The sequence below is a fragment of the Mercenaria mercenaria genome, chromosome 6 (genome assembly GCF_021730395.1).
Source record: "Mercenaria mercenaria strain notata chromosome 6, MADL_Memer_1, whole genome shotgun sequence".
In the NCBI taxonomy this organism is placed as follows: domain Eukaryota; kingdom Metazoa; phylum Mollusca; class Bivalvia; order Venerida; family Veneridae; genus Mercenaria; species Mercenaria mercenaria.
The window spans coordinates 58133772-58146807 of record NC_069366.1 but is presented as its reverse complement, the minus strand read 5'-3'; the positions used below and the strand labels follow the sequence as shown (position 1 = coordinate 58146807).

General features: G+C 34.7%; 1 protein-coding gene across 2 annotated transcripts in view; it reads left to right on the top strand.

The window, feature by feature from the left end:
- The first annotated feature begins 3621 nt into the window (after positions 1-3621).
- LOC123548797 (uncharacterized) overlaps positions 3622-13036 on the top strand; it is a 67347-nt gene continuing 57932 nt past the window's right edge. The window contains exons 1-3 of one of the 2 annotated variants that reach the window (XM_045336341.2): positions 3622-3718; positions 8103-8204; positions 8593-8716. The gene's annotated coding sequence lies outside the window, so the exon portion shown is untranslated. Of the gene's footprint in view, positions 3719-8102; positions 8205-8469; positions 8717-13036 lie in introns of those variants that run through there. The other variant, XM_045336340.2, reaches the window with a different exon arrangement.

Genomic DNA, 13036 nt, shown 5'->3' with positions numbered 1-13036 from the left:
CAGATGTACGGATCATGGGGTCGTGAGTTCAATCCCTGGGTGTAGCATATGTTCTCCGTGACGATTTGATAGAAGACATTTGTGTCTGTAATCATTCGTCCTCGACCCCTGATTCATGTGAGGAAGTTGGAAGTTACTTGGAGAGAATAGGATTGTAATGGTACAAATGAATCCAGTGAGTTCTTAGGCTGTATTTATTCATAAAAGCACACATATACTCCATAAATATATGGAAGAGCTCTCATGGTATTTTACCTACCTGGAACAAAGGTTCCGCATGAGCTATTGTGATAGGGCTGTGTCTATAGTCAGTTATCTGGCATTAGCCTAAGCCCTTTCCCCTTTAAATAACTTCTTCTCATGAACAGCTTGATGGATCATCCCCAAACTTGGTCAGTAACGATTCCTTGTAAGGTCCTCTCTAAAATTAATACAAATGGTACTGCTTGACTGATCCTAGAGACTGCCGGGGCTAAAAATAGAACTGTTTGATGGATCATCACTAAACTTAGTGGCATCCTAGACTGATATTAGGAGCTGCCAGAGCTAAAAATAGAATCACTTTTAAACATTTTCTTTACAGGAAACACTTGATGGATCATCACCAAACTTGGTTTTGCTCATTTGATATATCATGGTCACCAGAGCTTAAAACAGAAAAACCTTTAAACCACTTCTTGTCATGAACTGCTTGATGGATTGTCACCAAACTTGGTATGTAGCATCCTCATAAGGTCTTCTTCTGCTTTTATTCAAATAATTGTTATGCTTGACTGATTATAAGGGCTGCCAGCCAGAGCTAAAAATAGAAAAAACCTTTCAACTTCTTGGATCATCATCAGACTTGGTCTGTGATATGCTTATAAGGTCCTCTTTCAGATTTGTTCATATGATTCCACTTGACTGATTATAGGGGCCACTAAGGATAAAAATAGAGAAAAAAAGCTGTACTTAACTTCCTATCATGATGCCATGAATCACTTGATAGAACATCACCAGACTTGGTCTGTGGGGGCCTCCGTGGCTGAGTGCTTAAGGTTGCTGACTTCAAATCACTTGCCCCTCATCGATGTGGGTTTGAGCCTCCCTCGGGGCCAGCTGGCTTATGGAAGGTCAATGGTTCTACCCAGGTGCCCGCTCGTGATGAAATATTGCACGGAGGGGCACCTTGGATCTTCCTCAACCTTCAACGCTGGAAAGTTGCCTTATGACCTATAATTGTGTCTGAGTGACATTAAACTCAAGAGAAAAAAAAAGACTTGGTCTGTAGCTTCCTCATAAATTTAATTTAAATAATAAATTTTCTACTTGATTGATTTTTTTGGGGCCACTAGAGGTAAAGATAGAACAAAAAAACTTTAAATTACTTCTCATGAACTGCTAAAGGGATTTTTACCAAACTTGGTCTGTAATGTGTCTGTAAGGTACTCTCTCAGTTTGAATGATCCAGCTTGACTGATTTTATGGGCCACAAGAAGTAGAAGTAGAAAAACCTTTAAACATCTTCTTTTAAACTGCCGGATGGGTCATCTCCAAACTTTGCCTGTAACATCTATGTAAGGTCCTCTTGAATTTATTCAAATGGTTCTGCTCGACTGATTTTAGGGGTTGCCAGAGCTGAAAAATAGAAAAATCCTTTTGTACTAATCACAGTTATTATCATTTTATAATTCATGTTTCATACATATCAAGGTCAAATAGTCAGTTTCAGATGAGCGACTTTTAGCGCTACTATGGCCCTCTTGTTTTTCCTAGGGGATATTGTGGAATGAGAAGCCCACCATCAACAAGGTTTCTTGAATAACTGAGAAAACATTGGTTCTTCGGCCGTGTGATCAGTCCATACATGTGATCTCCCGCGCGGGAGGGTCAAAATCCCGATTTTTTCACCTTGCCTCCCGTCTCCCGACAAAAACCATGTTTCTCCCGCTTTTCAAAAAAAAAAAAAAAAAAAAAATCAGTATTATGACTGGGTTGATAATTACCGAGGAGTGCCAAACATGTTTGCACAGTAAATCAAAGTGTCACCGACTGTTGTGTATTATACATGTTTGACACACATGTAGCTGGAGGAAAGCGTTGTTTTTCACAGGTGAATTATTAATTGTTTGTTTTGTAAGGGATTAGACAAGCAGGGCTTTTCCACCTGTCTCACGGGGCCGAATATCTGCCCATTCTCATTGCCAATTAAGCTCCATCTTTTACCAATTTGAAGCAAAAAAACTCCCAGTCATAAGAATTAATTCCCAACTGAAATGAATTTTGATTATTCAAAGAAAAATTTTGCTCGGTAGATCTAATAAAATCACATAAGTAATTGTTGGAAAAACCAACCCATTACTATTTTTAGAACAGGAGTGTTATTTCCCCTTATGGAGTTACGCCATTTTCTTCCAATGTTTACCAAATTAATTTGCTACTTAATCGGACATATTTCATTGAAAATTGGATGAAAACACACACTCATTTATTTGATAACATCAATCTACATTATTTTGGTATTAAGGGTAAATACATGTTTATGCATTTCTGTCTTCTATTTTTCATGTCAAAATCATCAGTATTTTTATACGAAAGTGGGTGGGGTAAGGAATTTACATAATTTATGAGTTATGTTCAGACCAATTTAGAGCTTCGTTTTTTTTAAGTCCTCGAGTAGAATACATGTTCACCTTCATTTCAGACCTAAATTGAGACTTTGTTTCTACAAATAATCTGTTAAGAAAGTTTAAAGTTAGAACAAGAGGGAGCTTCTGTAAGATACTTAGATAGCATGCTCGACTTTTCTCAGTGATTGACTCTGAATTAAAGCTTTGCCAGTGAAAGGGGCAATTAAAGCTTTGCCAGTAAAAGGGGCATAATAGTAAATAGCTTTGCATGTAACAGAGATGTTAGACATTATATAAAACTTTAACAAACAAAAAATGAAGTTAAAAAGTGGCATAACTCTGTCAAAATTCAAATCAAGAGTTATGAGGATTGTTTCTTCTGGTGTAGACTTATATACATTATTTTGTGGCCAAAAATGTTGGATTTTGTCTCTACGTTATGTGTCCGCGCGCTTAATTTATGTCGATAAAAAACCTCCAGTTTTGAGACCCCAACTCCAGCTGAAAAATGGCAAACCTCCAGTTTTGGGATTCTGAACTTATCACATGTATGGATCAGTCTTTCATTTTAAAAGATATTCCCTGCATTATGGATAAGGCCTAAAAAAATTGTTTATTTCCGGTATCCCGACCTATCCTAAACATTTGCCACGACCCTAAATGTTTTTATGGCGTTGGAAATTTTTTTCGATATTTTCACTATTTTTTTTTTATACTTTTCGCTTTGTGTTGCTCTTTCTTCATTGCAAATAAAAATCAAAATAAATTTACTGTCTACCTTCTACCCTAATTTTTTGGGCATGTTACCGGAAACAAACAATTTTTTTTAGGCCCAAGTATATTGTTTACAATATTATCTTGGAACTGATGAGGTCACATAAGTTCATGCTACTTCAGACATGACAGACAAGATATTTCAGTAAAGTCCCTGGCACATGATTGGATAAATTTGTTTGAATTCTATACTTTCCCCACTACATAGGAAAGAAAAAGAAAGGATTTCATTTATTTTACAGAAAAAAAGATAAGTTAGTGAAGTGCTGTGGTGGAATCTGTTCTTTGGCAGCAATGTTGAAACTCGAGGTCGCTCTTTCCATTGGGTATCAAAGGTATTACTGCATCTCAAAGCATTTTTAGCTCACCTGTCACATATTGACAAGGTGAGCTTTTGTGATCACCCTTCGTCCGTCGTCTGTGCGTCCGTCCGTCCGTCCGTCAACAATTTCTTGTCTGCACGATAGTGGTTTCATGTATGATTTTATTTTAACCAAACTTGCACACAACTTGTATCATCATAAGATCTCGGTTCCTTTCTTGAACTGGCCAGATCCCATTATGGGTTCCAGAGTTATGGCCCCTGAAAGGGCCAAAATTAGCTATTTTGAGCTTGTCTGCACAATAGCAGCTTTATTTATGATTTGATTTTTACCAAACTTGCACACAACTTGTATCACTATAAGATCTTGGTTCCTTTCTTGAACTTGCCAGATCCCATTATGGATTCTAGAGTTACGGCCCTTGAAAGGGCCAAAATTAGGTATATTGACCTTGTCGTACAATAGCAGCTTTATTTATGATTTGATTTTTACCAAACTTGCACACAACTTGTATCACCATAAGATCTTGGTTCTTTTCTTGAACAGGCCAGATTCCATTATGGGTTCCAGAGTTATGGCCCCTGAAAGGGCCAGAATTAGCTATTTTGACCTTGTCTGCACAATAGCAGCTTCATTTATGATTTTATTTTAACCAAACTTGCACACAACTTGTATCACTATAAGATCTTGATTCTTTTCTTCAACTGGCCAGATTCCATCATGGGTTCCAGAGTTATGGCCCCTTAAAGGTCCAAAATTTGCTATTTTGGCTTTTGCAGCCATATGGAGACTTCATTTATGGTTTGATTTTAAATAAACTTCCAAAATATCTTCAACAACAATAAATCTTGGATTCCATGATAAATCTGTCAGATCCAAAAATATTTTATATCTGATTACCTCCCCTAATTGTAATCAAAATGGATTTATATCCGCAAGTCCTTATATGACTTATTTGAAATTTCATTATTGTCATTAGTTGGACTGAGACAGAGACAATCAGGGTAGATAACTATGGACTGATTTTATGTCAAATTACCTTCCTTTATTTCAAATTAAAATGGGTATTTCTCCGTAACTAATGAAGATACTGATCTGAAATTTCAACAGATGGACTTGGAGAATCAGTGAAGATACATATTGACAAATTACCTTATAGGACTTATTTGAAATTTCATTATTGTTATTAGTTGGACTGAGAAAATCAGGGTAGATAACTATGGACTGATTTTATGTCAAATTACCTCCCTTTATTTCAAATTAAAATGGGTATTTCTCCGTAACTAATGAAGATACTGATCTGAAATTTCAACAGGTGGACTTGGAGAATCAGTGAAGATACATATTGACAAATTACCTCCCTTTATTTTTTATCTAAATGAATACACCTTAGCAGCTTCTAATGAGATTGGTTTGAAACGATCATATCATTTTTAGCAATGGTACTCAGGTGAGCGATATAAAGCCATCATGGCCCTCTTGTTTGTAAAATGATTTTTAATAGAATTCTGTTGAAGAGGTCACTGTTAATACAGTACAAACGTATAGTCCTATTCTTGAGGACAAATTTAAAAAGAAGCCATCTGGCTGTAAAAAAAACAACTCCAGTTTCATTTCCTAATGAAATATATACGTTGGATTTTAACTTGTGAATTAATTCCATCTGTGAATAAAGATCACTTTTCAAGAAAAATCACCTGTGAATATAACCTCATGCCAGTAAAGCTCACCTGTGTATAAAGACTTTAGACTGCTGGCAGCAAGTAATTCTGCCTTTGCGACAAGTGCAGATTTAAGATCAGCCTGCACTTCCCAAGGCCTGCACTGTTCGCTGTTCAGTCAGTAAATTTTCAGTGAGCACCCCTTCCAAAATAAATGGTATTGCCCAAATTGAATAATAGGCCAGTCTATTTTAGAAATTTAGCAGGGTAAAGGATAAAGACCACCTTTGAATAAATACCTTCCATGAATAAAGACCACTTGCCAATAAAGACTATCTGTATGTAAAACCATCTGTGATTAAAGATCAGTTGCCAATAAAGACTATCTGTATGTAAAACCATCTGTGATTAAAGATCAGTTGCCAATAAAGACTATCTGTTTGTTAAAACCATCTGTGATTAAAGATCAGTTGTCAATAAAGACTATCTGTATGTAAAACCATCTGTGATTAAAGATGAGTTGCCAATAAAGACCACCTTTGAATAAATACCTTCCATGAATAAAGACCACTTGCCAGTAAAGACTATCTGTATGTTAAAACCATCTGTGATTAAAGATCAGTTGCCAATAAAGACTATCTGTATGTTAAAACCATCTGTGATTAAAGATCAGTTGCCAATAAAGACTATCTGTATGTAAAACCATCTGTGATTAAAGATCCGTTGCCATTTAAGACCACTTTCAGCTCAACTATATAAAATATGGAGAGCTATTCTTCTAATCCAAGGGTGATGTCTGCATCCACAACTTGATTAAAGTTTTGATGCACTTTTACTTTACCTCTTAGTCCCCAGCTGGTGTTTCACCTAGGGGGTCTTATGGTTTGCCTCCCTATCTGTCCATCTACTAGTATCCATCTGTCCATCACACTAAGAGGGATCCTTTAAAAACTTTAAAAATACTATACATGTTTTCACAAAATTTGGTACATAGATAAATGTCAATATAGAGAATATGCATGCCCTTTTATTTTGTTGCTGTGGCAAATAATGTGATGCTATGGTAACAAATAGTCCAAAAAATATCAAGGTCAAGGTCCCAACTCAAGGGCAAATGTTTGAGCCTTCCATTTTATGTCCGCTCTGTATCTCCTAAACCCCTTGAAGGAATTTCATGTAACTTGGGTCAAATGATCACCTCATCAGGAAGATGTGCAGAACTCATGAGTAAGCCATGCTGGCTCAAGGTCATGGTCACAACTCAAGGTCAAAAGTTTGAGCAATCCATTTTGTGTCTGCTCTGTATCTCCTAAACCCCTTCAAGGATTTTAATATGACTTGGATGTAATACTCCCCTTATCAAGACAATAAGCAGAACTCAAAATTCACATATGCCAGCTCAAGGTCAAGGTCACAACTCAAATGTTCGAGCCTTTAATTTCCTGTCTCCTCCTTTTCTGTTTAACCACTTGAAGGATTTTCTTGAAACTTTGGTCAAGTGCTCACCTTGTTGAGATGGTTTGCAAAATCCATTAGTCAGCCATGCAGACAGAAAGTCAAGGTCACAGTTTAATGATTCTTTTTATATGAAACTTATTCCTGCGATCTCACAGCATATCACTTGGAACAAATTAATTGATGTCATCATACATGGATTATAAAATATCCTTAACAATGGCAATGCTTCCACCCAATACCATCAGCCCTTTCACTATCCATAACAGCGGCGGGGGATATAGCTGTCTTTCAGAATGTCTTGTTTTATATTTGCATTTGATAGGTTTAGGGATATTTCAATAACCTAAACTTTTAAAATGACAGTGCATTCATTTCCAATCTGTCTTGAATGCACAACAAAGATAGGCAAAGGAAGGTAGTAACAAAATTACAAACTTGTATGGATTAATGGATTTTGGGTAAATATTTTTTCAATGCAGATTTTTACAAATTTAATACAATAGTTCTTGTATTCATATCATTCTTTAGGCAAAGTATGTTTATTGAATTTATACTTATGCTAAAATGAATCTATATCAGGGGGCAACCATGATAGGAAAACCAAATTTTAAAAACAACTCCGGTAAAGATATAAAACACTTAGTGAAGACAAATAAGTGCAATTGATCAGTTGTGAAAGTTTCATACAAATCCATTACTTGACCAAAATCTCATTAGCCACCTTTTAGGTTCTGCATTGGGAAAGTGGCCCTAGATATCAAACATTGTAAGTTGTCAGAAATTAGTACTTAATGAAATTTATTAGTTTATATTCTAAAGATATGATAATTTTTTTTATATAAATAAGTGAATTTCCTCCTTACTTTTCCACACATTTTTTATGTTAATTACTTTTATACATATTTTCTACATATTTATGGGCCTCTGTGGCCAAGTGGTTGACTGTCACCACTCTGTGTTCAAGGCTGCTCAAGTTGTCATCCAGCTGGCTTGCAGAAAGAACATACCCACCCATGCTTGAAATAAAGGCCCAGAGGGGCACCAGGCATCTTTCCTCCAACACTTATTGCTGGAATGGCATCTTATGACCCGAATTTACTAAACCAAATAAGACATATAACAAACAAATTTCCTCATTTTTACGTACTAAATTCTATCTTAAATTAAATTTTTAGATAAAATAAGTTTTACATTTTTTTTAACAGACTACTGTACTTTTGTAATACAATAGTTCCCTGAGCTCATTAAATTGCTTAAATTTTACTTTTTATTTACAGATTAACAAATGAAAGAAAAAAGTGTATGAATTTATTTAGAAGCAATACCCTTCTTACCATGCCCGCATGTGAAAAACACAGAAGTAAGGGAACAAAATTTCAGTAAGTAAAATGAATCAGATAATTTGAACAACAAGTTTGTTTGTATATCAAACGTAGATAAATTTTAAGTTTTTCTCAGTGGTATCTGATATGATTTATTTCCTTTCTTCTGCCCGATATGACTACTTTATCAGCAGTAATTTATTTCTTTTCTTGTCAAAAGAAGTTGTAAAACTAGATCCTGTCCCAAAATAATCGATCTTTTATGATATCTTTATGCGATGTCAGGTCTATTCACGCAGAATGTATACATACACACTATAGATATACAATCTTTATCGCAATTTGTAATTTTGCTTTAAAATATTTGTTAAATTAAGTTTATCTTGAATTTTTTCAGTTGTCGCCACGCAGAACAATATTTTTACAATAAAAAGTTTATTGACAGGTTCACCATCTTAAACAGTAGCTTTGAGAAACTTTGATTGGTCAAGTGTGTCAAAGTGTAAACTGTACGCATAGGATACAGAACAGATCGTCACATCGGATGGTTTACTCATATACCTATATAGGTAAGTTATATTTTTATGTTTGTCATTTGTACGGGCTAGCTGTAATAAATGTTTCAAACATTTTATGGAGGTTTTTATTTTATTACTGCTTCATATTATTTACTGATTTATGTATATTACTAAAATGAAACATTTTTAAGATGTTTGATCACTTTGAATCATTTAGGTATTTCAAAGATCGCTATGTAGTTAATATATACTTTTACATACAGAAATTTATTGAAAAGTTTGATAACATTTTTTGTAATAGGAATTATTTTGTCACTTACAATGTGATATAACATCATTTAGGTGGTCAAAAGAATTCAAAAGAGCAGGATGAGCTGTTTTTATGAAGTCTTTGTTTAAAGATTAACTTGCCTCGTTTTAAGCAGCCATTGTGACTTATGTAGGGCCACCATTTTCATAATCTACCTTGGCTAGTTTATATCTGCCTTGACAGTTGTACATCTGAGACAGGGACCTTTTAAATAAAACAAATGTATGGAACAAAAAAGAGATGTTCATCTGATGGTCATCCACTGGTTATTTATCTTTTGTGTTGCAAACTGTATATGTCACGTTGTTAAAGAGTTAACTATGTGAAAAAGGAAGTATAAAATCGAGGAATATTGTAAAAAATAAAAACAGGGGTATGGTTATATTGCCATACTCTTCTTCATTACATTACAGTCTGTTACTATGTTACATTAAATTCCCTTCAGTGGTGTTGTTGCCTTAAATGTTTCCAGATGAAAGGAAGGGAAAAGCGATTCTAATAATTCTGATATTTAACATAACAGGTAATCTTTAAGCTACAACCCCGCCGAAACATTTTAAGTAGTGAGTAAGATATTTTGAAATAAAATTACTGAAGGAAATAAGTAGTGGTAAATGATGAATAGTAATTTGTTTAAATTGTTTCCATCTTGCAAGCCTGAGGTCTGTTCACAGCTGTACACAATAATCAGATGAGTGTTTTATAAATATTTTGTATCAAGATGGATATGTTAAATGGTTATTGTCAATTTTTTGCACATTTTGTCATTTTTGTTGGAGGTTTGCTTTACAAGGTCTCAGTTTGTTAGTTGGCTGGCGCATGTTTTTAAGAATTAATTTTTGACTGGTATATTTGCTTCTTTTTCAACATATATAAATCCTGGTAAATATTTCATGTCTCTTTATAAGTTTTCAGTCACACAATTTCTTCTAATAAATTGAGGCTTGTCATGTGAAAAAGAACCATCTGCAGCCTGGGCATATAAATAAATCTTGTGTTGTGTTGTGAAGAGACATCTGGAGGTCCTCCACTCCCCCCACCCCCCACCAACACACCCACCCACAGACACAGTTAATTTTGATAAAATATGGATTGTTACCTGAAAAGAGACCATGTGATTGGCTGTAAAAAATTCAATTAATGAAGATTTAATTGATTCAGATTGTTTTTTTTTTATTTCAGCCCCCAGTTGTATGGCCTTCTATAACATGGTTAATGTTCTCAGTGACAAATTTTTTGCATCAGAACATAATGTGCCATCATAAAAATATTCATGTTATGGTATGTCCCCTGTTATATTTTAATGTAACGACAGATAAAAATTTTATGTGGTGAGAAAAACCATGTTATCAAGAGTATGTAAACAAAGGTTTGTTAAAAGATTCTGACCCTAATAACTTAACAGTCTAGGTTCAAAAGCATTCCACGATAGAGTAAACATACCTTGTATCTTATTTGAATATCCTTGTACAGGTTTTATCTGTTGTGATGAAAAGCCCGGCTTTATTTAGATATCTTAACTTAAATACTGTCTGTATGAATAGACAAAGCAGTCATCAAATTGTATGAGACAATGTTGAATTTGATTGCTACAGGGAAAATTTGTAAACTTTTTTCGCCTTTAGATTTATTTGGCAATAGATGCTTCAGCGTGATATTTGACCAATCAATGATCCGTGTATAGCACTATGAGCTTTGCTCAAGGTGATCTAGGTTTATGCTAGATTTAGCGCACCTGCTTCTGGACGTCTGCCAGTGTGTTTGGGTGACTACAAGACCAAGTGTTCTTGACGTAAAACAGCTTCAGAAGAAGTTTTACATAGTTTTAGCTGGGTTTTTTTTAAAGTACTTGTATATATATGGTAGGGAAATGGAGGTATCCCTAGAACTCACACATTTTTTCGACAGTTTGTTGGGATTCCATCACAATGGCACAAGTTTAGGTCATATGGCAAATATCCAGCTTTTGGTAGTCTGTACAGGCAGTATTTCAGACTTGGGCCAGCACCAGAGTGCAACCACCATTTACCTTCTGTATGCCAGCTGGACATCTTCATTGTAAGAAAGAATAATGCAGCCTAAAGGGAGTTGGAGCAAGCGATCAAAAGTTAATCACCTTAACCACCATGACCACTTGACCACACTCTAGAGCCCATATATATTCAAGTTGTCATAACTATACTTATAAAAAAATTTCTGAGCTGTTTTAGCTACAATATGAATAATCGTGCAGTTTTCTTAAATTTTTCAGTGACAGTGCAAAAAGAACAATCTAGCAACTTAAACATGATCCTTGAACATTGGCCATTACATAACTGAAATACTGTTGAAAAATGGCACTAAACCCAAAACAAACAAACAATAAATCAAGCACTCACTATGATAAATAGACCTGCTATTACCAAATAAAGGTAAATACTTCCTGAGCTGTCTGTGCTTAAGTACAATCTATGTAATTATCTTTAATTAACATGCATTACTGCTTTGATTTTTTTGTATCTTTTAAAATTCCATTTCAGTAATTTATACCTGATTAAAGGTAAGTGTAAGGTGCACTTAGAATACAATGAGTGTATAAATGAAAACTTCAGACACAATGGAATACCAAAGGTTACAAACGCAAAAAAATGTAAATTGTGTTTTACAGGCATTTTAACATCTGTTTTTGATGTTTTAACTTAACTTGTCGGTGTATATTTAATCTTTTTGCACTAAAAACTGAATGCACAAATTTATATGGCAGGTGGTGGGGAAATTTTGCAGAATGACATCAGATGAAAGAACGGTATAACAAAAAAATACTTTATAGTAACTGCATGGTCTTAAGATATGCTCAAGGTATGTTAAAAAACTGTGCTGGTATACACATGAACCTTTCATAGACCTAGAGAGGGGCACAATCTGACATATTTGCACCATTACTATTACCTGTAAAGGTCATTTCATATATACACCCAACAAGATCCAAAACCGAACCAAAAGAATTAGAATGCATTATGATCAATAGACCATTGCACATATACACTAAAATGGAACAGAATTGTAAATCCAGATCGAATCGAAAACATGTATAAATTGATGTCCTGGTTTGGCTACTGAATCCTGTCGGAAAGGTCAAAAAGATCATGCTTTTCCAAAAGTAGTTGATTTTTTCATTGCTAATGCAATAAAAACACTAAAGACTCCTGCAGTTCCAAAACAAGTATAGGTATTCTCCACATTTGTCTGTTTATGTATCACATGTAACAGTGTTGCATTCTTCGCCATTAACTTTGGCGCCTTTATATTATTAATATCCAAGCAGAAACATATCATTATCACCCATATTAAGGTCTTTCTTATGAGTTTCCTTCTATCATGCGATGCTTTTACACATTTTTGCCCGAGAGATTCAGATTGAAATTTGGTGTATATGTGAAAAATCTGGTTGATTCTGAAACAAAAAACAAATGGTTTGGTTTTGGTTTCATTTTGGTGTATATGTTAAATGGACTTGAGCGAACAAATTTATACATTAAATCATCTTCGTTTTAACATGGACAGTGACACTCAGTGACAGTGCAGTTTTAAGGTAAGGGTGGTAGAAATGGCTCACAGAGATACTGTTGAGGGAATGATACTAGCTGAGCTTCTTTTTCGTGGTAAAAATGTTAACTGTTTATTTCTATCTTTAACCAGTACAAATAAAATGAAATTTAAGAAAAAGATTATAGAGTGCATCGGTTGTTTTTAGTATGATGCCTGACACTATAGATGGGCAATTTATTCTCCGGAAGCAACAATTTCTACCTGAAACAGTCTTTACCTTTGCTTTTCAGATTAAGCTTTCTAGAGTCTTCTTCAGAATTAATAGAAAAGCTTTTTTGTGGATTTAGACTGGAGTCTGTACATGGGTACTTACTGCACGTTTCCATATTTTACAACTTTGTTCGAATGAAAATTATAGTTTGACCAGAATTTTGGTTTACAAGATCAGGACTATCATGGTAAAATGATGTCCAGATCCTGAAATTCTTGATGGAGTTATTTGTGGCACTAGCTGTTTTAGTTTTAATTTTTCA